The following is a 27,978-nucleotide window of genomic DNA, read 5'->3' as shown; positions in this document are numbered from 1 at the left end:
GAAGAGAGCCTAATTTATTTAGATACTTTTTCTAATATAATAGGTAAAAACACTATTTTAATTATCTAATTAAATAGTTATATTTTCGATTCTTATAACTAAATAATTAGGCATATTATCTATTCTAGGGAATATTTTTCAGCTAGTTATTTAGGTGAAATTCCAATTTCTTTAGTTGAATTCCAAAAAGATTTTAAAATAATTCAACTAAAAGATTAGGTGAACCAACTCTTTGCTTAGTTGAAATCCAGACAAACGTTTAGGCGTTTAGATTAGTATTGTAGATAAATTAGCTAATTTATTTGGTTAATTTTCCTAATTATTAAAAAGTAAATTCAGCTAATTTAAATTAGGCAATGTAGCTAAATAAATTAGGAGGCTGAAAATCAAGCATTTCATTAGGTGATTTATACTATTGTTTTAGGTAAATTTTCTACTCTTTTTTTTCTGTGATAAAGAGGAATAGCCGACCAATTCGAAATTTAAATTCAGGGTGTTAAAGCATTGAACTTATAAATTTTTTGGAGCGGTCTAGGCTCGAAAGCCGAACTAGGAGTTTAATTTACATTTCTTATCATATCTATAGAATTCATTTCCGAAATTTTTAAATTTTTTTTTTGCCACAGAAAGTAACTGGTGAACCTTTTATGGAATTCGAATAGCACAAAGCGAAAGTCTACTAAAAGCCGCCGAATTTACATTTTTCTATAGGTATGTAAACTAAAAGCTTACGTCCTTAACATTTGGAAAGGAGTGTATTTTCATAATCTTCTGTAACGCTTTCTCTAAAATAGACAATTCATATTGTGGTCGGTTATGTGTTGACCACATCAAATTTTTTTTATAAAATATATGAAATTTTAATTAACTGTTTTAATTTTGATTATTTATTCAACATTATTTTAAGTGAATGCTTAATTTAACTTTCAAATTAGACATTTAAACTAAATTTTTTGTCTATGTTTAAATATATGTACTTATTTTATTATAAATAATTTACAATAAAACATATGTGTGTACTCGTACCGATTAAAATCAAAATTTTCTATTTGATTACTTGTTTTTAAATTTTTGAAATTTTTATTTCACGTGATTGGAAACATAAAATCTTATGTCTAAAATGCAATTTAAGTAAGAAAACCTCCTTGCCTTGGCACACAATAAAAATACCATTTTTTAACATTTTTTTTAGTGTTTATGAATGCGAGAATATAAGTATATGGATAAATTATTTAAATTTTTGCACATAATTCAATTTTATCTTATAATGCCATTTAAGTATTAGAATATTTTATGTTAAACTTATTTTTTATATATCCCACATGTTATTATTAGATAAAAATATTTATCTATCTTACAAATCTTTAATTTTAATACACCTGGCATTATAATTTACGTAAAATTTAATTATAACTATACAATTTAATTTTATTACAGTAATTCTATTTGATATATTCGTATAATATTTCTTAATTTTAATTCTATATAATTAATAATATTTTTCTTTTTTATTATATGAAATTTTTTAAGCTTTTTACATCTCAATCAACGGTTATTTATAACTATTGTGAATAAGTGTATGTATTGGTATATATGCACTTTTTATGAACAGTACTAGGCAAAATATTTTGAATCCAAATTCAATTTTATTTATTTTTCATAATAATTTATAAATAATTAATTGTGAATAAAATAATAAACGATTTCAAAATTTAAATTAGATATTATCTTTATGTTAAAGGTTTTACATTATTTACTTAAATGTAAAATGTTTAGCATTTATTTTTGAGGTGCAGTAAATGAATTCCGCCACCGATTGGAATAACATCTACGAAAAGCAAAAATTCGTATAACAGCTTCTCTCTAATATTCATTTATATACATAGGTTGGTGGAATAGTTGAGAGTGTTAATAAATTTATCATTGGACATGTTATATGGAACGCAACCAATAATATAATTCTTTAATATTTTACTATATTCGAATAAAATTTCCTAGTAAAATTCGTAATTAGTTCACGTGTATGTTTCCAAAATTTCTAATTTTGCATTTTTTTATAGACTTTTCAAATTTATGTAAGTACGTTTAAAATTTTCAATTACATTTCAATACGTACATACGAAAATACATTGTATGTATAATAATACATTTTATCTTAAATTCTTAAAAAAGGAATCAATTTTTTATTTTTTTTTAATTTACAAGCATGCATTATATGTGGTATGTTGCATTGCAATTTAATAAATTATTAATAAAATTTAAAGTAATGTAAATTGTAAAGAAACAAAGATAACAAAAAAAAAATTAAATATATACAGAGCAAAAGAATACGATAAAAATTGTATCGATACGTCGATATATCAACGATATATCAAACAATATAATGCACAAATTAACGTACACACATAGGCATACATACGTGCTTATATTATAATTGCATATAATGATAAATAATGCATAATATTTACTATATAATATAAATTATTCATTAATAAAAACATGTGTGTGTGTGCATTTGTGCCTGTTATAAATAAAATACTATTTTTATATTTTATACATACATTACATATCTACATATTAATATAGTAATACATATATTAATTATAAAATATATACACAAATGTTGTATGCATTTTTCATTCTTTTACAGAAAATTCATACACGTACACATAAATGCATATATTTACAATATAAATATTTATAAACATGTGCAATTTGTATAATTTATACATAAATAGGGGTATGTCATACATATGTATATTATAAATGTATATGCATGAATGCATGTGTGTAAATTTATAATACTTAATGCTCATGCATTCCATATATGTAATAAATATTATGTACATGAGTGTATATGTGTATGTAAGTATACACAATATAAAAATAATGGCAGCAGCAGAGTAATATATTTGCAGTGCATCAAACTATAATAAATCTGTGTTGCTGTTGTTCGTAATTAGGTCTCTTGAAAAGCCGGTGACCTACCTCAATGCGAAATTCATTAAGCGAGGTTGTTGTGCTTTGATGTGCAATTTTTTTTTTTTTGTTATTTTTATGTTTTTGCATTTTTCTTTTTGTTTTTTTTATATTATGTATATTATTGTTTTTGTTTTTTTTGTATCAATAAAATATTCTCAACTCTCGGGGTATGAGAAAAAATAAAACAGAAAGTAAAAAAAAAATTATGTGACGTGATGTGACGTTACGGCGCAAGCAAATTGTGTTATTTTTTTTTTATTTATTTTACTTGGTATGTACATTGTACACATTTGTTTTTGTTTTTTTTTTACATACATATTTTCATTTTCATTTTGTATTAACTGTTGCTGTTGTTGCTTTTATAGAGCAGAGTTGCTGTTATTAGACTTTTAATTTTAAATTTTTTTCTAAATGTTGTTGTTTTTGTGCAATTCTTATTTTATATAAAAAGAACATTTTCGTTGCTAGACCAGATGATAGATATTTGAATGATAGTAAATATACATATATATTTTCTATTTATACACGCATATGTATATTCATTTATAACATGTATTACATTGCCATGTTATTTATTATATTATTATTGTAGCAGTAAGGTGTCGAAAACTCATGTGCATTGCATGCGTATATTAAAACATGTAAACGAAGTAAAAAATTTGTTCAAGTTATGTGTTTGATGTCTCCATATCCTTGTAGACATGACACATCTACACGTACACACTCTTCTCAAGACTTCGATCGGTTTTGTATAAAGTAAATTTCTCATGAAGCGAACATCCTTATTTATACATTCCAGATATGGACATGCATACATTTATATATGTATGCATATGGTTAATGCCGCATTGGACATTGTGGTGTAGATAGATTTAATCTTCTTGTATTGCTATTTATTTAACAATGCTTACCAAGCCAAGCTTCGCCTTTACAAAATCTTTTTTGTTTGTTCATGCATGAGTTCTGAAAGTAATTCTTACTTGTATACATCAACTTGAATATAAATTTTCGAGAATAGTTTACATACATATTTTCTAAATATTTTTTGATTCTGCCTTTTATGCAAAAGTTGTCTTATAAATACATATACATATAAATATTTTGGTGGTTTTTCGGAAATGATTTTTGGTCAATTTAATTCGGAATTAAAAGAGTTGATTGAGATTCAATGCTTATTCAAATTATCGCTGGGATAAGCAAACGTAAAGCTTTTCGATAAGTAAGACGGATTAAAGCACAAAAGGAAGGAGTGGTAAAACGGCCTTTTTCTTAATTTTTTTTGTAAAATAAAACTAGATAGATAAAATAGATTTCAAAAAAGCGACAAATCTGGTTTAATTAATAATAAAAAAAAATTATCACATCACCTGATAATTTTCTCTTTCGTTTGACAATTAATTCGAAATTTAATGACACAACAATGGTGGACAACATAAAATAAGAGTTAGATTTTTCTTGCCTTGAATATTTCGATTAGTTCGAAAACGTATATATTTTATAATACAGTAGAAATGTAATAATTATTCAATAAAATATTTTATATAATAGACTGAATAACAAATTAATATATTTTTTTTAAATATTATATATTATGTTATACATACATATGTATGTGTACATGAAAATTAAATAAATTTATTTTCAAATTAATAGTTGTGAAGGACATTTTAAGTTAAAAGCATTACAAGGCTAAACTAACCTAGTTTTATTCAATTCAATTACGTACGCATTTAAACTATAAAATCTATTTAGAATTTATTTCTATGTCAAAATACAGCATAGGCAATTTTTTTTAAATAAAAAGCAAATATTATAAAATTTGTTAAGAAGTCTGAATTAATATCACTAGACTTAATAATATTTAATATTATAAAATACTTAATAGAATAAATTAAATACTTAATATGTACTTATTAAAAAAAATGGGAGCAAATTGACGCACTATTTAATTTTTTTTGTAAAACGTCACACACTATTTAATTATTACTTTAAATGCCCACCCTATATATTTAATTCTTTATATAATTTCATTCAGTTCTATATAAAAGTAATTGAAATCTATAAAATACAAAATTAAATAAAAGGAATGAAAGTGAATGAAATTTGTACTTCTGAGAGCCAAAATCACCTACATATAATTTATTGTATTCCACTTCGTCAATAGTTAAAGACAGAAAGACATAAAATGTTTACTGCAGTTTCGATATTGTTGCGCAATCTCACAAGAGGGAATCAAATCTAATCAGTTGTGATCATATTTACTCTCTGAGAAAAATTTTCTTTAGTATATTGAAAGAAACACATACATATGTATGATGGCCTCTACCTAAAACGTAGGTTTGATCCCGCTCAAACAAGACAACAAGTCTATCTTTAAAAATGCACATAATTTGCAAAAGGAAAATAGGCGCACAAAACCGATGTAACATTCATTCAATCACTTTGTCTTTATGATAAACAAGCTTTATTTGTGGGCCAACAAATTCCTGCTGCTGCCTCATACAAATCTGATTTCTGCAAACCTCAGAAATCCTGCTGTCAGAAAGGTGGTGCGTTTGACAGTTTTTCGGCGACAAGGAATTATTTCAGAACTCAAATGTAGAAGTTGGATGTAATTAAATTGACTCATCTTTATAAAAGGCATAATAATATCAGCTTTAATAGTTTTTAAATTTTATTGAACAAAATCCGCGTGATTTTTTCACCATTTTGTATTTCTTTGTTCTTTTTTTATAATTTAGCAAATGGAGTTATTATAAATAAAGTTTTACTATCAAATTTTTAGTAAAATTTGCTATTGATGTTACGAGTTTTTCGGGTTAAAATTGTTGCTTGTAAATTGTTAAGCAAATAAAAGTAAAACGGTAATATTTACGTCTTCCTTTTAGAAATATAACTTATAAAATGCACTTTCACTACATACAAATAAATGTCTTCTTTTAAAAAAAATATCAATTGTATAAATAAAAGAATTAAAGATGCTTATGTAAAACAAAGGGATTTGTTTTTTTTTCAATATAAATTTTATCTGCAAAATATTTTTTTCTTCTCAAAGCTCTTTAAAAAATCACGTTTTTTTACTAAATTTTATTAAAACAATAAACTAAAGTAACAAGAAAGAAGAAATTATCTTGAATCTTTAAGCTCAGTGTGTCAGTATTTTTGTAACCCCATGAGATAATTTTAAAAATTGCTAATAGGCAGTGCATATTTTACATTTTATTTGTAATTTTTTTATTTTTCTTTTTTTTTAATTTTTATTTTTTTATTTTGAATTTATAGATGTTTCTTTAAATGTAAAGACCTGACATCAAGTATTTTAAAGTGAGACCAAATAAATTTTAAAGCAATAAACATAATTTTTTTAATAATGTTAATATAGGAAAGTTGATCCCAAATGAAAAATAATGGGATAAAGATGTGATTGTTCCAATATTTTCCGAATATAGATTTGTTTAATTCTTTTTAAATTAACGAAGTACCGAACGATAAATGCCAATTTTTTAATTAACGAACGATAAATGCCAAACCAACTGTCCTGTTTAATTTAAATACTTTTTTAATTATTCATGCTTCTTTTATCCCGATAAATTTTCCTGAGTAGACTCATACTTACATAATGATAATTAATTCATTCATTCACAATGAGAATTAATTTATTCACAGTACGTTCCTTACAAAATCATTTAAGATTTGGTCACCTTTTTTCATAAACAGGTATCGTAATTGATCGAACTGATGTTTCATTCACTCAACCACCATCCAAACAGTTATTCATTACTTCTTTTTTTCTTTTGATTTTAATTTTTATTTTTCTTATTGAAATTTATCCAACAATCAACATGACTTTCAATTTTAATGTGTTTTTTATTATTATTATTATAATTTTTTTTTTATTTGTTACAACATAATGCATTTATTTAAATCCCAAAAATAAACATTTTTTTAGTAAATATTCTGGCATTTCCAGTGTTGCGTATCGCAAACAAGTTATTTACGACGACATCAATAAAAATTAAAAAAAAAACTGTAAAATAACTTATCTGTGATCCGGTAAATTTCTTTTTAAAAAATAAAAAAAAAGTTAATGTTTGTTTTTTTTTATATAAAAATGAATTTTGTAAGTTATGTGAAAATTTTTGTTTACAATGTTGTAACAATTTTGACGTTTCGTCAATTTACGTTATTTTGACATTTTTAATATGTCATTTTAATATTGGTATAGAATTATTCAAGTCGTTGAATTTTCACAGTTTTTCTAATTTACAGTTTTCTTAATAATTTGCTGATTTTTTAAATTTGACGTTTAAAACGTTATTAAATAATATACGTCGTACTCATATTTCAAGAGACAGCTCACAATTTAGATAATGAAGTAATGAAACTTTTTATATCGATATACATACATGAACTGAAAAAAAAAATCGAAAAGGAAAGCAAAAGGGTATGTCCAATGTAGTATATGCACGCAAAATTGTAACTTCCTATTGTTGTAAGAAAAAATATTTTTAAATGTCCAAACAATTTGTGTTTTTTTCAATATATGTAGCTATGTACGAGTATGTATGAATGTATGTATGTTCGTATAGTATCATCAAAATTATTAAAATTTTTTTATTAATTTTTTTTTGCTTTCTCAGTGTAAAAACATATGAGTTGAAAAAAACCCGTGTATTTATAGAGGCGCTTGTAACCTAACCTTAAAAATTGTATTGAATATTTTCATTTTCGTTTTCATTTAATAATTTTTTTTTAAATTCATTTTCGAAAAAATAAAAACAAACAAGAATCCACTTTTAAAGCGAAAGTGAAAACTTTTTCTATTTGCCTATAAGTTTTAATGTCGTGTACTGCTGCTATACATATTTGAATAATAAATACTTTGAATACATGTATAAATTATATAAGCTAGGTATGCATATGTGTGTATATGTATAGATATGACATGCATATTTTGTATGTAAACATAAAAGACGTAATGAATCTGCATCTCTGTATGTTTATATTTTTATAAAAATAATTACCCATTTTCGTAAGTTTCCCGACCCATAAATAATCAGACAAATTTTGTCTGTAGTCTGTATGCCATTTTTTCCTACTTAATGGTTTTTTCTTAACTATACATACACTTCTTTAAAGTACTTTCATAATAAATAATATATAATTTTTGCATCAAGTTTTAAGAATTTGGTTTACATTTTTCGGCTGGTATAATTAAGACCATAAAAACTTAATCCAGATTAGACACTGAATCCGAAACATTTATTAATTCAAACCAGGAAAATCCAATAACGTCAAATTTGATATTCTGACAAAGTTTCGAATTTTTTTTTATTTGCGACTATATGAGTATGCAATTACTCGTATGTTGTAAAGGTTGTTTCTCGTATGTTGTAAATAAATTTCACCTATACACATCGGGAACATAAAAACCATACATAATATACGAAAATAAAATGGTTTACAATAATTTTATTTTTATTTTTTTCTTAAATCTGAATTGCATTGTTTTTGACTCAATTTTTCATTATATACACACATTCGTTCATTATGAGGTACGTATATATATGTAGGTAAAATTGCGTGCATATTTTAGTGATAAGTATGCTATAAATAAATACAAGGCTTATAATAAATTTACATATTTGTATATATGTATATATAATTAAAAGGTTTATATAAATATATTATTATTATGTGTATATATAAAAATAATAAATGAGTATATTGTATGTGAAAATAGAATATGTCCGTGTTATATTACTTTTTTTTATTTCAATATAAAATTGTGTGGGTGGGTGGCATCGTTATTTTACGCTCTTCTTTGTTAATTCTCATTTTCTGCAACTTGTTGTTGTCTTATAACGTTCACTCTGTTTGAATATAGTAGAATGATTGTGAATGAATGCATGCGCATTTTAACACTCTCTAATTTCATACTATATTTTTTATTATTGTTGTTAAGTACTATTGCTTTTATATTGCATTTAAAAAAAAAACATATTTTTTTTTTTTAAATTTAGAATGACGATTCTCCTATTGAGTATTGTGAATTTATATAAACTTATATATAAGCATGATAAATGATTTTAAAATTACATACATATGTACATATAAGTACGTATATGAGTGCAATTTTAATATTGTATTATCTTGTCTATATCATTTAAAATTTTATTATATTTAGTTTGTATATATGTAGTTGCACATATGTGTATACACATACCTATTAGGTAATTTGAATGACCCAGTTCTGCTATTGAGTGAGCTACCAGATGATTTTTTTTTTATTTTCTCTACAAGATTTCAAATTAAATTCACTTTTCATACAAGAATGTACTGAGAAAATAAAAGAAATACGGTCACGTTAAGTAATAATAATAAAATATTGTTTTAATCTATAATTTAATAAAAAAATAAATTCAAAAAAATTTGTTAGTAATTGTAAAATAAATGTAAATTGTAATAATTTTTAATAAAAATACAATTTGTTTAAAATATATATAAAAGATTAATTTAATAAAGTTCTCAGAGAATAAAATAATTTAAAAAGTTCAATTACATTTTAAAAGGCTAAAATTGTGTTTAAATTGCAAAAGGGTGTCAACTGTAGAATTGTACACACACATAAATTTATACTACATATTATGCACTTGTGTATGTATGTCAATAAATATGTATTACCTACGTAATTGGAACTCTTTACGTGCTTAGATTAAAAGTTTAACAATACATATATATAATAACAATGATTCATAGTTAATTTTTAATCACATTGTATGATATTGAAAAGTGTGCCTCACTTTTAATTCATTTGTGTATGATTATTTTGTATTATTATCAATACAAATATTGATTAACGCGCCTAATTCAAAATTTTATATATATATTCGTATATACATATGTATAGTTATGTGAATTTAGAACAGCTTATCATCAAAATAATTATTCTACTTTACATTTTATAATGAATTTTTGTGTTACAATTCTTTTAAACTGAAATACAATTAATAATAAAATTGAATTTTTAGTGTTTAAATTTAGAAATTTTAAAAATATTGGTAAAAATAAATTAAATATTGAATTTAAAGTATCAAACACAATCAAAAAGATGTAAGTGTAGGTAAGCATCGTGTCAAAATGGAAAATTTTAAATATAAATTCTGCCTCTAACTATGGGCTGAAGCCATTTAAAAAAAAATAAAGAAAGTATTTGTAAATAAATTAAAATTTTTAGTCCTGTTTTATTATAGAATTTCAAGCAGTAATTAAAGTACCCCATAGGTTACACCTAACAATTTCAATTTTATTGATTTAGACTATTGTAATTTATGGCTTTTAATTCAATTCTCTATCATAACATAGTTTAGTTTGAAATAAATATAGTCCATTCACAAAATATTTAGTCTATTTAAGTATTTAGAAAATGGCACCCGAACAACAAGCTAAATTATTTCATTATTAATTGGATTACCGAACAGTCAGTTCGGTGATATTTTCTTGTTTTGGATTCAATCTCAAAATCCGGCATCTATTGAAGCCTTCTTCTTTGAAAATCAAATAAATTACTATTTTTCGAATGGAATGTGGCGAAAAAATTATTAAAAATTTGAGCATTTGCATTGATCGTTCAAAACTAGTTCGTGGACATCACTTTAAAAAATATATATAGTAACATTTGATTCACTTATTTGCATTTTAAAAAACGAGAATCTTTTTCGTGTTTTTCGTAAGATTTAAAAACCAAACGTTTAAAAAATTTTTTGTTTCTCAATACTTTTGGTATTAAAAACCATTTGCACTATATTGGCACAATTATTATTTTCGTATTCACTTTAATTTCGTTAATTTCGATAATTTGACATATCTACTATACTGTCAAATATATGTACACTCTTGATTATCGATTAAAATGTCTTATCTTTTTATTATTTTAATTACTATTAATACAGAAATACTTGCAATAATACAAGACCTACTTAAAATGTTTATTTTGTTGTTATTTCTGTAAAAAAAGACATGTATAATATTTGTTATATAATATTTACATTCACATGAACATTGTAAAACTATGTACGAGTTATAAGATTACGTATATATATATAATTAGTTTGTGTTTTTATAAAATATTTTGTAATCTATTCTAAAAAATTGGAACTTTGGAATGTTGAAATTTTTTTTATTTTACTTTGTTAGAGATTTTTTTAAGTGATATGAAAAGTCACCAATATACAATTGGAAAAAAAAAGGCAATTTGCAATCTAAAGTCTACTACATAGTTACATACTAGTATATCTTGAAATTATAAAAATAAAGAATGCTAAAAGATTTTTGTGAATGTTTGTGTGTGCGTATTTTTAATTTCAATATGCAATAAATAATGATTTTTTTTTCAAACACAAATCAATTCAGTGCATTTTCATAGAAAAAAGGAGGTCAGTGATTGAAAAAAAATTGACTATACAATTAATTATTTTATTGCATAAATCGCATAGACATACAAAAAATTCCACATATTGCAGTATTTCAGTGCTTATTTCTGCATTCTAATAAAGAAAAATTTAGATTTTATATTCTAAATGATTTCGCTTTTTATTTAAATAATTTCAATTGAAATATGTTTTTTTTTTTGAAAATTTAAAATTAAAATTGATGGAATTATGTTTTTAGCATAATTGTCATGTTTAAAGTTATTAATATGAATTGCGTAAATACTCATGTCAAATGGATATGTATTGGAATATATTTTTGTCAGATTTGGAACATAGTCAATAAAGCTGGATCAAACTAACTGTACAGGAGCACTTTTGTCTTGAATAAGTAAATATAATAAGTAAATATACCTAGTTTAACAAAAAATAATCGTCTGCTTAAAATATTTAATTCGTGATCCAATATTTCATTAGGCTATAATATACGAGTATTCTATATTACTATTGCATATTTTTTGGAGAACAACAAAAACTAGAAAAAACAATTTTGGAAAAGCAAAAATACATATAATGCATTATGCCGCGTAATAAAGATTTAAAAAATTGTTTTCGTTTGAAAAATACTTTGTTTTAGTTGCTCTTCTAAGGTTTTGACCTCAGTTTTTCGTCTTATAAGCATGTTATTTTTAAAATTTTTATTACATTATGTTATATGAAAATGAAAGTCAGAATATGGGGCTCTTTTTCCTGTTAAAATACCGATAGGTTTTTAACTAAGGCAAAGAATATAATAAGTATATTATTATATATATTTTGCCCTAGAATGTCTCTGACAAAGTTGGATTTACTTGCCATATTTCCCAAGTTATAAATGAAAATGTTAAAACTAGACAGTATTCGCATATTCCAACTTTGAGGCCCTATAGCTCAACAACAAGGGGCCAAAAAGAAAAATGTCACTAGGTGTTTTTTGTTCGTCTGAAGTCATTCTATTACCTTGCTTTGGAAATATCGTTTAGTCTCGGACACCCTGTATATTTAAGCAGAAACCAATTTGGAATTGTTTTCTAAATAGTTTTAAACATATTTAAAATAAAATAATTTTATTTATTTTTTTGGTTAATATTAAATTTTTTTATTTTTTTAATTTCAGATTTGGAAAAATTAATAAAACAACTTTAAATTTTTGCATTTTATCGACCTGCCTTCATTTCAACCTGCAAAAAGGTAAACAATAACTGTTACACAACAAATATATGTACATACATAAAAATTTACTTACAATACCAATTTTATTAAATCACTTATTTTATTTAAATAAATTTTATAATTTTAAATTGACAAAATTTATTATCAAAAATTTTTTTCCATTTATTTAAAAAATTTCAATATGCACATATTTGTTTTCTTTTTAACATAAAATATAAGTACTAAATTTAAATGAATAAATTTGGAAATTCGGTCATCTTGTATGAAATCATGAATAATTTGGTATGTTTAAAAACCACTGACGCGCATTAACAATAAAATAAACAATTGACACGCTATTACGCAACAAAAAAATATTAAAAAAGTTTCTTTTCATTTTCGTTTTTATTTCGAAAGTCAATTTTTAGTAGAAAGTTTAATAAATTTTATACAAGGGTTTTGACTAAAACTGTAAATGCATTAAAAAATAAAAATACTAAAATGAAGTTTTTTTTTTATTTCATATTAATTTTGAATGCAATAAAATAAAATTTTATAGGCAAACACAAACATAAATAATCGAATAAAATATTTAAAATTCAATATTTAAAATTTTTTAAATATTTTAATGGTGTAGTAGTACAAAAAAGGTAACTTTGCAGCAATGGTGGGACAACACAATATAAGAAAACTATTGTCGTATTGTTAGAAATTTAATTCATTTACCAAACAGCTTATATTGATGCATCCAACATCATTATTCTTTCCTATAAGAATGAAAAGGTAGTTATACGAGTGCCAACTCGATTTGTACGAAATTAGGTTGAATACAATAATTGAACAAACTTTTATAGCGAGAAAAATAAGGTCTCATCCATCTCATTATAAACCTCCCAACCTCTTAGGATAACTTATATCTTATGTTTCTTCGGGCATCTAAATCATTTGTTTTAGTATATAAAAAATTTATAAAAAACTGTTATCACAGACTGCTTAATTTCCTCCAAATACGTATAACCAAATTGTTAGTTTGCCAATTAGATTGTTCCTACCTGTAAATTCCACTGGGTATAAGAATTTCGTCAAAATATTTAATAATTTTTTTAAATTTTATGAAATTATCAATTTTAAATCAAGAGATTTAGTAAGGAACCCTTTTCGAAATTAACACAAGAATGAATTGAATTTTTCATTAAACAAAAATTCTTAGTTTTTTTTTTATCTCATTAATAAATATTTGAACCTAGAGATAATTTTTAAGACAATAATAATGTCTTCCTGTCTTTTAAAATACAACATTCTATATTTACACAAAAAAAAGGTAGAGAAGAAGTCAGACATATTAATGTGTACGTGATTTTCATCAGGAGCACATAACATACGCTGCTATAGAAATCCAAGGTACATCTAAATAGGATAAATTGTAAAAATGTAAAGAGTTTTCAATAAAGACGAAATATTTTTGAAATACAAGAAGTTATGAATTGATTTTGAATATTTTGAGTATTATGAAATTTATGATTTGTAGGTTCGGTTATTCGGCGAATATAACTATGAGGTTGGTTATTCGGCGAATTCATGATACGAGATTAATAAGTTGTATGATTAAAGTTATCATTGCCCTATTGGAGACCCAATGTAAACATTTAGACTTTTAACTTATCGTTCTAAAAGAACCGTATTGTACCTATTGAAAACCGATTTTTAAAATATCATTATTCAAAAAGGAGTTTTTTAATGAGTTGATAAAAGAACTACGATATTATAATGGCCAAAATCCGAATATATTTGTTGTATGTATGTTGCATATACGGGAAAAATAAAAAATTCCCATAAGTTGAAAAAAAAGATACAATTCTATTTTAAAGGTCAAAAAACTCATTTAAAAGAATGATGACTCTTACACTTCTTTCATATTTTTTTTTTGGTACAGTTAATTCAGTTTTGATCCTAAACGAAGTCGCCTTATTTTCCCAAAAAAAAAAAAAAAATGAAAAACAAAGAAGAATTACAAAAACTGAAAAAAGGAACAGAGAAAAATTTGAACCCAAAAATTTGAGAAAAATAAAAACCAAGTAAAAAAAATTTTTTTTTTAGGTTTTCAATAATTTTTTCTATTTAGGCATTAGTAAACAAAAAGATAAACGTGCAATCCAATGTGAACATATATGTATACATTGTGTTGCAACTGAAGAGAGCTATTACATAAGACAAGTGAATGCACGTATACACATGCAGAGATTAATTTATTATTATTATGCATCTGCAGGATTATTTATAAAAGAAAAGGATAAAGTATGTACATATATACATTTATAAAATGAGAAAAAAAATCAACTATCAACAAAAATTCTAGCCTAGAGAAACACTTATAGATATGTATATCTACAATTTATATGCACAAGTAATATGTACATTTATTCTTAGTAATTTTAATTCTGTGGTTACGTGCAATATGAACTTATTTCAATATATTGATATATGACAACCTGATTTTGCCTAAAATGGCTAAAGCATGTTGAAAATATTTACTTGCATGAAAACAATCATATAATTAGCAAGGTATTTTCTTTAATTTTTTTTTAAATATTTCCGTGGTTTTAAATACATATTAGGGTATTAAAATAGAAGTCTGACCAAAATGACCCAAAATTAGTATTTTCGGATTTTTCTAAAGAATTCGAATATTCCACTCTAAAAATAAAGATCCAAAGAAGCGTTTCGTCATGCCGAACTTTATAAAAAATCAAAATATATACGATTCTTATATATAAATTTCGTATGATTTGTAGTTCCCATACCGGATTCGCGGTCATCTCACTTCCTTACAAAAAATGATAAAGTTTAATGTAATATTGTGTAAAAATTTTCATTGATGTTTTCTAATAAGAAAAAAAAGTTTTTCCAAACATTTATGAAATTAGTAAATTTTTGTTGAAAAAAAAATCAATTTAAAAACATTTTTTGTGCTTTTAATTTGTTTTTTTTTTTTTTTCGTCTAGACATTTTTTTCTTTTTCACAGAAAACATCGTTAAGACATCTTTTTTTTTTGCTTTTTTTTCAATATCTTAGATCTAGAAAGTAAAGAAAATTTTAATGTAATTTAAAATTGTTGCAAATAAAATAATTTTTTCCTTTCATTCAATAAAAATTACACATTATATTTTTACTCGCATACTCACATAACAGTTAAAAAGAGTTTCCCAGAGAAAATAAAAGATATCGTGTTGTAAGCAACTAAAAAAAATACAACAAAAAAAATCAAAAATTATTTATTTAAAAAATATTTTCGTTAAAATTTAAGGGCAATGATAAATTTTTAGAGTAAATAAAAGTTTTGGAGCACTAATTTACGGTAATTATAGACATTTGATCATTTTACGTCCCCATCTTTGGTTTTTGTATATATTTTTTAAAATTTTAATTGAATTTTATTGCAAAGAAAAAATTTAAATCATTATGCGCCATTGTCTCGATGTTTGGAACTTGCGGTAAAGTCGACTAAATTCTCGGCCAATTGAATTTCACCGTGGTAAGGCATGCAGATGACCGAAGTACGACTATCAGACTATTCAGTTAGAAATATTTTATTGACTCATTAAGTTACTGAATATTCAAAAATCAATTAATTTCAGATTTTGGAGCTGTCAATTATCTGCCAAGATCATGTAATTTGACACTTTAAGATAATTTTCTCGTTTCTTGTATGGCGAGACGTAAAATGTTTATATCGATTTCCGGTTTAATCAAGTATTCACAAATAGTTTTTGATTTGGAGATACATTTAATGTGATATTTGTGTTATTTGGCCGAAATATGCCAAATTTTAGTTTAAAAAAATCATGTTGTACTTATAACACATATTTTGTACTTAGCCCAGAAACACATTTAAATTTCGACATTATTCCATTAAGTTGCATCCTTCATAACTTTTAAGCAATAGCGTGATTTTGTTTGATGCTCATTATAAAATTTGCAAAAAATAACAAACAATAATTACATACCTTAAACCCGCAATAACTTGTTCAGAATATTCAAATTTTTTTTAATTCTTTTAATAAAAATTAAATAAATAATTTTTAAAAAATAATATTTTGGAAAAGTTTTAAAATTTAAGAAGACACAAAGCAAAAAAAAACAAAAAATTAATTAGGCACCTATTTAAATTAATTGTGAAAATTGTCATGTTTTTTAAAATTAAAATTAAAAAACAAAATTGAAATTATTGTTTTGATTTTGTTTTGATTTTTCCTTGTTATACTCTTAAATTTTAGTTGTTTTTATTTTTTAAATATTTTATGAAAAATGAAGAGAAAAAAATTATAAGGAGCGGACATTGGCCTCTTCAGATGATAAATAGTTCGAAAGAAAGAAGAAAAAACATAAGAGAACATAAGAGACAACAAAGTTACAAAACAAAAAAAAAATATTATTTTGTATATTCTTGAAAACTTAAATCAACAAAAAAAACAATAACAACAACAAATTCAGCTTTTCTCATGTAATCAAGCAATGCGATTTACTTTTTCTGTCTTTTTATTTGTCTACATGTATAAATACATGTACATATGTACATGTGGAAATATAATAAATATGTATGGGAATGTATGTACATACTTTTTTAAACTAAATATTTGAGAAAAAAAAATTCCTCTTTCCTGTCTAAAATAAAAATGAAATGTAAATTAAATTTCTTTTTATAAGTCAAAAATTTAAAGCAAAAAAAAACAAATGTAAAATAACAAATCACTTCAATAAATAAAATAAAATGCTAATAAAGTGAAAAATATGTGGTAGCCTCTATCCGGTGTTAAAAATAATAATTGTTTAAATTAAATGATTTTTTTAAATTCAGTGATAATTTTTCGAGACTATAAATAAATAAGTGTTTCTGATAATATTCCTAAATTCTTGAAAAAATTATTGTTATTTCCTTCGAAAGTATTTGTAAGGGTTGTATACGGGGGGATCTTATATTGAGCCTTTAATTCAATAAGCAAATAGATGAGATTAGAAAAAATCATGGAACCATAAGGCACAAAGAGTTTTGTTTTACCGGACTCTACTTGGGAGCACCATTTAACTTTTTTAAAGGACTCAAGCTTCAATTTAATAAGTCATTGAGGTAACTGGCCTGCTGTGGCTTCTTCTTTATATTAAATATTGAAGGTTATTGATATTTATTGTTTTATTTTTTATTGATATTGCCCGTATTCAACATCAAATACTGAACAGATATGTGGGTAATTACTTTAACATTTTATTTTATAATATTTTATATATTAAGTTATGAAATAATGTATATGAAATATACAGTTTTTATAGTTACCTGACTAGGATTTGAACTGGAAACCCTTCAATTAAAGGAGCTATTCCATAATCATTAAACCATTAGTTAGATCTGTGAATGAAATATTTTATAGTAATGAAATATTTCATATTTCGCGTCTATGTGAAATGTGTTTAGCTATAGTTATTTGAAAATTTAAATTGATTATCCAAATATATATATGTATGTATTTATCAACTTCACAATATTATTGTTTGCTAAAAAAAATATTAAAAATTAAATATTTATTAAAAATATTTTTATTTAAAAGACAATAAAATTTATTGATTAAGCTTATACTCGATTATCAGTTTAAGTTGGGTATATTCTAATATTTTGTTTCTCAATTAAAATAATATTAAGAATTCAAATATAAATAAAACAAGGAAGAGAGCAAACAATCACTTTTAATAATTTTTGATAACGTTGTGGTTAATAGTTTTATATTGTTAAAATAAATTGGGCCTATGGGAATTATTTAATACAAGCTTAAGAGGTAAATAAATGTGAAATATTGTAATTAATATGAAAAAAAAACTGAAATAGTCAATCACAAATTAAAGACTGTCAAATGTAAGTAAAAGTGAAGTATACGAGTAGTTAGCTATATAGAAGAAATATTACAAGAAATATCAAAACATGTATAAGACAAAAATTATATTGAATTTCTGAAATATAAGTTAATTTAATAAACGAGTTAATATTGACAGCAAAACAAGCATAGGGATTATTATTATTAAATTAAAAAAAAAACAATTTCGAAAAATAATATATAATAATAACTACACATATTTTAATAGTAAGAATGAAATTTATAAGATATTTTTTGAATTTTAGAAAATTGCATATACATAGGCGAATGCCTTATCAAGCATCATTGTCACTGAGATTGACAAAATAAGATAATATTCTTCGATGCTAACACAATGAATTTCGGCTATAATTGCAAAACCAAGAGATATTTATATTATAAAATATTAAATGTTTCGTTATAATGGATGGTGAATGGATTATAAGTATTCGAATGGATAATTCGAATACTTAGGATATTGTGTTACATTTTGATTTTGTTTTGGCAATAGAACGTCTTGTTCCGAAATAGTTTTGCTAATAATTATTAGTAAAGCTATTCCCGTGTCGCTTTTTAAGATTTTCGTCGTTTTTAATTTATTTTTATTGTCTTTGCTATATCCAGTTGTTTTGCGGCGATGTTAGCAAATCCTTTAATTAAATCCTTTTTTCTATAATTGAAACGTTGAATTTAATACAAAGTTCTCATAGTTAATGAATGCATTAGGTAACGAAAAGGAGTATAAATGTATTTTGTACACTCATATATAGATTTATACATATCTATATATAAATTTATGCACACATATATGAAAAAGTATTATGCTCTCATATCTTACCTCTCGACTCTTTTAAAATAAAATATCTATATACAAAATTGTCAAAATTTTAATTTAAAAATGACGTAAAATTTTTATTATTTCATCACATCATATGCATCAACAATATTTTGAGTATCTTTTACCCAAAACAAAAAAAAAAAGCAAAAATTTTTTTTACTCTGAATTCTTCTGAATCATCGCACCATCATCAAAATAACTGGCATTCGTTGTGTTTCATTTCATTTAATATAAATGTTGGTAGCGTTAGGTATGTGAAGAGAAAAATCACTTGAAGGAGAATCAGAATTACATTTCAAGTTTTTGTTGTTAATTTTTTTGAAAATTAGTTAATTTGACTTCAAGAACACAAAAAAAAATAAGAAACGGTAGAAGATGGTTTTAGAATTTCGGTTCCTTTTTTGTTTTTTCTTTATTAAATTTGTTATTACTTATGTTTTTGTTTGAATTTTTGTGTTTTGTTTTCTTAACTGTTGTACCGTAGTTGTTAGTTGTTTTTTTTCCTCGTTTTCATTTTTTTATGTTTTGTTATTTTTTCGCACATCATGTGCGGAATTTATCGCAGAAGCGCAAAATTGCATTCTTTAAAGTTCATTGCTATCAATTTTAGAGAGGAGAAAAAAGAAGCGGCGGCCACTATTTTTTACTTTTTTTTTATTTTTAAAACAACAAGTTGTTGCGCTTAGAGTTGCTGTTACTTCTTTCATTATTAATATTGCTATTGCTCTTGTTTACTGATCACTAACAGATATTATTATAGTTACTATGGTATTATATGCGGTATAGTAAAAAAAAAAAGTAAATTTGTTTAGTTAAAAAAGTCAAAGAACTTTTAATAAAAATAATGTTTTTTTTTTTTGATTTAAAATTATTGTTTTTGGTTGTTTTTTTCAACTTGCATATATTTTAGAAGGAAGACGTTGAGTTGCATGGAGACGGTGTCTCTCCAAATCAAAGGTATGAGCCGTTTACTTTTTGGTTTGTTCTTAATTTTTTGTTTTGATTTTTTTTTAACTGCAATGATGTGATATTGTGGTGGCTTTTTTTTTGTTATTGTTGTTGCTTAAAACACGATAAAAAGCGAATTATATAGAAATTATATAGGAAATTATATAGGAACAAGAGGGAAGAAATACGCAGAAAAAAAGTTTTCCTTGTTTATAATTTTGCCAATTAAAAGGATCCTATATGTTTCGTATAGAATTTTTTTTTTTTCAGAATAAATTCCATTCAAAAATTTTAATATTCAATTGATTTTATTATTATATTTAATTAATTTATTTATTTTGTATTAGATTAAGTGTATTTATTAAGATTAAATCACATGACACATCAAAATCCAAACATTTTGAAATAATTGGAGTTCTTTTTGCAAAACTCAGTTAACCAATTGTGGCTCTATTTAACAAATGTGAACTGATTTAAGTGGCTTTAAACATCACAATTTCCATGTTGAAGGGATAGAGAAAAATAAAAGCACAAGTACAATCAATTAGTCGATAATTAAAATTTTGTTATACGAGTAAGAGGTTCATTAAATTTTAAATGCACATAATATTAAGAAAGTGTTTTGCATTAAAATATCTAAAAGCAATAGAAATCAAAGAGAAAACTCGATTTGATTTTATAATTGAAATGTAATCAAAATATGTGAAAAACTTTTCTATAAATAACATAGTGAAAAGTAAACCTTAAACTCTTAGGTTTTTTGTTGAACATTTTGTTTAGCCAGTGAATTCATTAAAATTACTTTAAGTAAATAGAAAGCTAAAAAATACTCATATTGCTGATTAAAATATGCTGCACAGGCACAAAACTACAAAATTACAAAATCAAACGAAAGCTCTTTGCAAAAAATCATGTACATGTTTAAAATTTAAATTCATAAGTCCAAAAATTTCAATCTTGTTTTTTGTTATTTTATTATAATCATTTCATTATAATATTTTGTACATACATACATAGTTGGGACAGCTTTTTCAAAAAACTTATTTCTTTGAGATTAATAAAGAGAACTAAGATCGATTATAGAAATTTTATTGCTGAAGAAAATTTTTACATTTCATTATTTGCATAAAACTTGCCAAATTTTTAACTCCTAATCTAACGGAATATAAGGAGACTTATCTGTACTATACGTGCTTAATTGAAAACATTTAAAAATTTTTGATTGACATTATACGAGTATAATCAATGACTGCTTTATAGAAACAAATCAGTAAACAGTTTTATGTATTTGACACTTCACGTGCGCCATTTGCTACTAGTTGTCAAAGTTAAAGCGAATTAGTTTTGTTTAGAGAGACTCACAACTGCAAAATGTGCCCACGTTATCAATTTCAAATAATATATTGATTAAAAATACTTGATTAAATGCACTCTTCAAATCTATTTAAAATCTATTTAAATACTTAATACTTATAACGTAAATTTTTGACATCTGTCAGCGTTATTCTTACACAGCAAACTAAAAATATCCTTTTTGCATGTTCTTAAGTTTTTGTGTATTTTGTATTGTCAAACACTGTTAAGAAAATAATAAAAATCCAGTGGCTTTATATACCTAACTTACTCGTATTTTTCATTTGATTTAATTGTCATCTGCTCAACTTAGACATCTTTATACTTTTTAAATTAGGGAGTAGAATGCAGTGTAACACCAAAATGCTATTTTATTAGTTGGTCAAAAATCTTGAAGCATCATTTTACAATTTATGTTCCGAAATTTCTTTTCTTCTTCGGAAATTAAATATCGTTGTTTATTTTCACTTTTTATATTTAAGATAGAAAACAAATCTTGTATATAATAAATTATTGTATAAAAGAGAGAAAAGGAGATCAGCGCAAAACAAATTGAAATAAAAATCGCGATTAAGTCATTAAACTTAAAATTGCTAAAAAAAATTATTTTTTTCATTCTTTTATTAACTTTATTCTTGTGTTGCTACTGCTAAAAGACGAGAGGATTAATAATAATTTAACCGTAACGAATATTTTTGTTTATTTGATTGCAATCAACCGTTTCAAATCTCAATTTTTGTTTTTCTTATGTGTGTGTAGTAGCACATTTGGATGAAAACTTCTACAATCTTACAAAATATCTGGAACCTGGAAAATTGATTTGTAACAACTCCGTAACATAGATTAAAAAATCGTTTTTATGATGATCATCATGTTAGGTTCTACATAATGTAAGTATATTGTGTTAAAAATGCGTTTATGTGTGTTACAAGTAAAATGTCAAAATATATTTTATTCGGTAATAGTCTTGATTTAGAACAATGTTAATCGCATTAGACATTCACCAAAAACTAAACTAATTTGCAGTTGATATTATCAAAGATAAGTGTGTTGAAATCTATATTATATTTTACAAGATTTTTCCAGTTCATGAACAGGTATACATATAATCTAATAAATAACAAAAACAAAAAAATGAAAATAGCAAAAGAGAATACTGGGTAGATACATTACTCAATTGATTATGCATACTGTAAAACAAAAACAAAAAATGAAAAGCGAAAAGCGAAAAGCGAAAGAGAATAAAAAAAGAGTAGTAATATATTTTTTGTTTTTTTGCTTTACTACCATAAACAAAAATAAAAAGCGAAATATTTTAAATGAGTTAAGTAAGAGTAAAATAATATTTTGTTGTTGTATTTAACATGGAATGGAATTAAAAAAAAATAAAACTAAAAATTGTGAGAGATATAAGAACACGAATAACGTTAAGTTACGTACTTATCTAGATAACGTTGTTTATAAGGAAATTTTTCGTTCTTAGTTGTTAACTAATTCTTAATTTGAATTTTAATCATATCTATGTAATTAACAGTGACACATATTACATCTTAAAATTTATTAAATTAAAAATATTTCCATTACTTTTATTTATCATTAGTATTCAAACCAATATATTTATGCATATACAAGTATATACCTGCATATGTATACCATAATATGTACAAATTTTTCTAAACTTATTTTAAAATTGATTGCCACAATCCTGTTTTTACAAAGATAATGCTGCTTATAAGCAAACCACAGGGGCCCCTAGTGTAAGTAAATTAGATAAAGGTTTGATCAATTGACATTTAAACATTAAGTACATTCAATTGTTTTACTCACAAATATCGAAACTATTATAAATTTGTTTTTACTTGGGGTGCCATTTAAATGTTTATTTGTTTTTTTTTTGTTGTTGTAAATAATTCACTTTTATAGGTTTATTAATCATAAAAGATCGTTTTGTTTTCTTTCTTTTATTCTGACAGGTTGTTCGTTTAGTATATGATGTCGTAAAGTAAATGATGCTTTTTTTTATTTCGGTACCTGAAATTATAGTAATAATTAAACAATTTCAAAATTGTATTTTAAAAATATTTCTGAAATTTCAAAATACAAGGAAATTTCTGATATTTTTATTCGTAAAAAGAACTTTCTTGAAAAAAAATTAATCAAAATGATTCAGAAAAAAACAGTCTTTTGTCAGAAGCAATTAAATTTTGTATTTGAACAAAATTTAATTGCTCAATTAAATTCTAAGTTTTATTGAAAAAGAATCTTGGTAAAGTGTGTATTTTTTACTATTGAATTTAAAGATATTTAAAATTTCTAAATTTCTATTTTTGTGCCAATGTTTTTTTTATAATTGTACCTTAAAAATTTGAGCTATGATACTTACTCACAAGTTTCAATACCAATTGTTTATTGAGATTTCTTCATTATCATACCCCCAAAATAAAAGCGTTTTACCTGTATATATGAAATTGTTAAAAATATTAGAATATTAAATAGATCGAACACAGTATATACTATATATGTACATATACGAAAAAATCTAAGATTAAATCGTAAATAAAGTTTGATAATTGTTTACATGTCAGACTGAAATTATTTGATGATGCTCAGATTTTACGTCAAAATTTAATAATTTTGCTATGAAAATAATAACCATAACAAAAGTCAGATGAGAATTGAATACTTAATTTAGGTTATTTTCTGTGAAACAAAACCTGATTTCAAACATATAGTTTACATACATACAAATATAACTTTTATCAGACTCAGTTTAAATCATAGCTTTTTTCATATATGTAAATATAGGTAAGCAAATACATACTGTAGTAATGTTCCTCTTTTAATTTTGAGATAATTTTATAAATTATGTACACGTGGGTTGCCGGACAAAATTTAAAGTAAGTGCAAATAATTCATATGTGTGATATAAAACACATGTGATGTTTTAATTTTTAAAATTCATTCAAGATATTTTCTAAGATGAGAAAATAAAACCTGTAATATAAAGTGTAAAAATGTATAAATTATTCAAATATTTTATTCAAATGGAAGAAATATGAAATTAAAAAATCTAAATCTATATTATAACCTGACATGACCTTCAAATTTCTTATCATCGCATTAAAGGTCAAAAATGCAATGTAAAACTTTATTCAGAATCACATTTTTTAATCCCACATTAATCAAAGTTTTAAAAGCATTAAAAAAGAAATAAAAAACAAAACAGAAACAGCAAAAATTATTTGACTTTAAAAAATGCAATTTTAATTTAAATTTTTTTCTGTGTATTCTGTTTTGTTTTTTTGTTTTCCTTTTGAATATTTTTTAATCAAATTTTTTAATGCATTTTATTAGCCTATTATATAAAAATCAGACATCTTTTTACTTTTAGTTTCGCATTTTATTTTTTATCAAAAAGAATTTTTTAAGAGGATGAGAACGAAAAAGAATTTTTTTTAGATGAAAATCTGTATTGCGCTTTGTTACATTTTACATACTTACAGATTAATAATATGCTGGATGCTGATAAATGTGTGTATGTATGTATAAGTGAATGTACGCTCACGTATGCTGTAAATTGTGATGATCATCTATTTAAGAAGAAAAAAATAAAAAGAATCTCAGATTTGCAGTCAACAATTTTTTTTATTGAATTACTCCGTAATTTATAGGGTGTGTGTGTGTGTGTGTACTTAACGTGGTTTTTTCCTTACATTTTTTTTGGTATTTTTGTTTTAGTAATGTCGTCTGGATTTCAAGTTGAGCACAAAATATGAAGAAAAAAAAAATAAAAAAAAAACGTACTTTTTTTTTCTTTTATGCTCAATTTTTGTCTTTTACATACGACGTCATTGTTATACACATAATAGAATGGACAGTGGAATAAACGTGATAATATCATTGTACTTCCTTTGTTGTTGATTTATTAAAAAAAAAAATTAGTGGACATTTTATATCCATGCAAATACATATATATATATGTATGTTTATATATATATATAAACAAGTCTAGAAATAAATCATAATCCAACTATGATTATATGTTGTATATGTTTATATGAAATTAGAGTGCTCCATAAAAATTCAGGAGTATTTTATGGTTAGTTCAACATTAAAGTTTATCGTTCAGTTTTATCTAAAAAAAACGCACGCACAATTAGTAATTTGAATTGTGCCACTAAAACAGTAAATTAGGACAACAATAATAATGATCTAGTGGTAGGGAATTTACCTAAATTCAATCTAATATGCAATAAACATATGCACATATATTATTCAGCTATTAAAGTTTGATAGTTGAATAGGTCAAATTTACAAGTAATCTATATTTAAAGGTAAATGACCATATAGTTTTTTAATACGAAAAATGTAAAATATTTTCTAATTACATTCGGATCGGCCTGCCATAGCAAGAATCACTACATTTTGCAACAAACTTAGTTCGTGTTAGAGAGAATTCGCGATAAAAAAATAAACATAAATATAATGACTAAAAGTAACACGACTGTTCGTGTTAATAAGAATTTCGTCTTACGGAAGCTATAGACTGCATTTTTAAAATATAATTTTTATAGCTTAACCAATTTTTTATTATGTTTACTGATTACTAAAATTTTGTAAGCGTCTAATATGAAATCTACAAAGGTACATAAACAATGAAGAGACTATCGTTATCCTTAAGAAATTATTCTGATATATTTGACTGTGCATCTTTAAACGACACATAATTATACTTTTAAAAAATTTATGTATTTGAATTGAGTTTCACATTTGACCGTCATGTTTTCTCGAAGTATTTAAATCTCAGAGAATCGTAAAACTAAGTTCTTGCATGGTCACAATACGCAGAAACTCTTATTTTCTCTTCATTTTAATTTTAAAGGAAATAAAAAGTAAACAAATTTACAATTGACCACTTTGTATTCCTGTATTTGAATGATGAAATTCTTTTATCGTATTTTGAATAAAAACATTTCATTTGGATTATTTTTTTTCTTTCTTATTTTTAATAAAATATTACATACGCATATGTACGAGTATATTGGAATATTCTTATTACTTTATTTTGATTTACTGGATGAAAAATTTTCTTACGGATAAAATTGATCCAGTTCAGATATCATACAAAATAATTTTATTAGTATAATTTTGCTATACAATATACATAAAGAATTCGAATAAAAGCAAAGGTTTATAAGAAAGCACATTTTTCCTTAGCAGTTTTAACTGTTGTCTGTTGATAAAAAAAAATAGTTAGACCGACGTTATTTTTATATGTATTAGATATAAATTAAATCACGTTATGTATTGTATTGATTTTATCGGTATTTAAAGTAATCTGTCAAAAATGACATTTTGCTAAAGTTGAGGAATTTTGCTTAAACGAAGAAGGTGCTTTTTATTATTTTATTATTTATAAAGTGTTAAAACTAGAAATTCTTATCAAGATCTATAAAATATGAAATTCAATCTTTTCATCTTGAAAACGTGTATGACAAGACAGTCAAATAGATAGATTAATAGATCAGAACTAATATAATAAATATCATTGTAAAAAAATTTTGGGAAATGCGTTAAAGAGATAATAAGTGATACATAAAACGACGTGAATATTTTTTTATAAATATTTACGTATACATAATATATGTATAATATAAGAAAGTGCATACACACAAGTTAATATAGAACACAGAAGATTAAAAAACATACAACGTCTTTATAAAATGCGATAAAGAACAACAAAAAATAAAAAACAAATAAATAATAAAATGAAAGCAAAAAGTAAAATCCGTACAATGAACCATAAAAAAATAAAGAATTTTCTGTCAAGCTCTCAAGGACTTCAAGTAAATGCATAACCATTAAAATAGATTTTACATACTTGTACTTTTATATACATATATACATAAATTATATTAATGTACATAATGTGTACATAAGTACATATTTTGAATGAATTACGGGCACACATGCATCATGCGATTGTAATTGAATTCGACTGCCAGACAATTAAAATCTGCGGTTCTTCTTTTACTGAATCTGCGGAAAGAGAAAACAAAACGAAGCAAAAAAAGAGTAAACAAAACAAGATTGTGATTTTAAGTTCACTGGATCTGTAATCAGATCACAGGTAAATTTGTTCTTAAGATAAAATAATGTAAAAATAAGCAAAAGGGAAAGTATTTTGTTTTTTCTTTCGTTTTGTTTTTTAGAATTAGAAATAGATTTTTTAATTTAAATGTCAATATTTTAATTTCACATGTCATATGAAAATGTATACGTACATTTTAATGTGTTTTTTTAAGTGATTTTAAGAATTTGATAACTTAAGGTAAT

General features: G+C 24.0%; 1 protein-coding gene across 2 annotated transcripts in view; it reads left to right on the top strand.

Annotated features, from left to right (window-relative positions):
* Window positions 1-27,978, top strand: part of LOC129608599 (solute carrier organic anion transporter family member 74D) — a 76,811-nt gene that overhangs the window by 36,057 nt on the left and 12,776 nt on the right. Inside the window, exons 1-2 of one of the 2 annotated variants that reach the window (XM_055520219.1) lie at window positions 10,061-10,105; window positions 12,568-12,641. The gene's annotated coding sequence lies outside the window, so the exon portion shown is untranslated. Of the gene's footprint in view, window positions 1-10,060; window positions 10,106-12,567; window positions 12,642-27,978 lie in introns of those variants that run through there. The other variant, XM_055520218.1, reaches the window with a different exon arrangement.

This window comes from Condylostylus longicornis, unplaced genomic scaffold (assembly GCF_029603195.1).
Source record: "Condylostylus longicornis isolate FDR11 unplaced genomic scaffold, ASM2960319v2 ptg000033l, whole genome shotgun sequence".
In the NCBI taxonomy this organism is placed as follows: domain Eukaryota; kingdom Metazoa; phylum Arthropoda; class Insecta; order Diptera; family Dolichopodidae; genus Condylostylus; species Condylostylus longicornis.
This window is presented reverse-complemented; position numbering and strand designations above follow the sequence as displayed.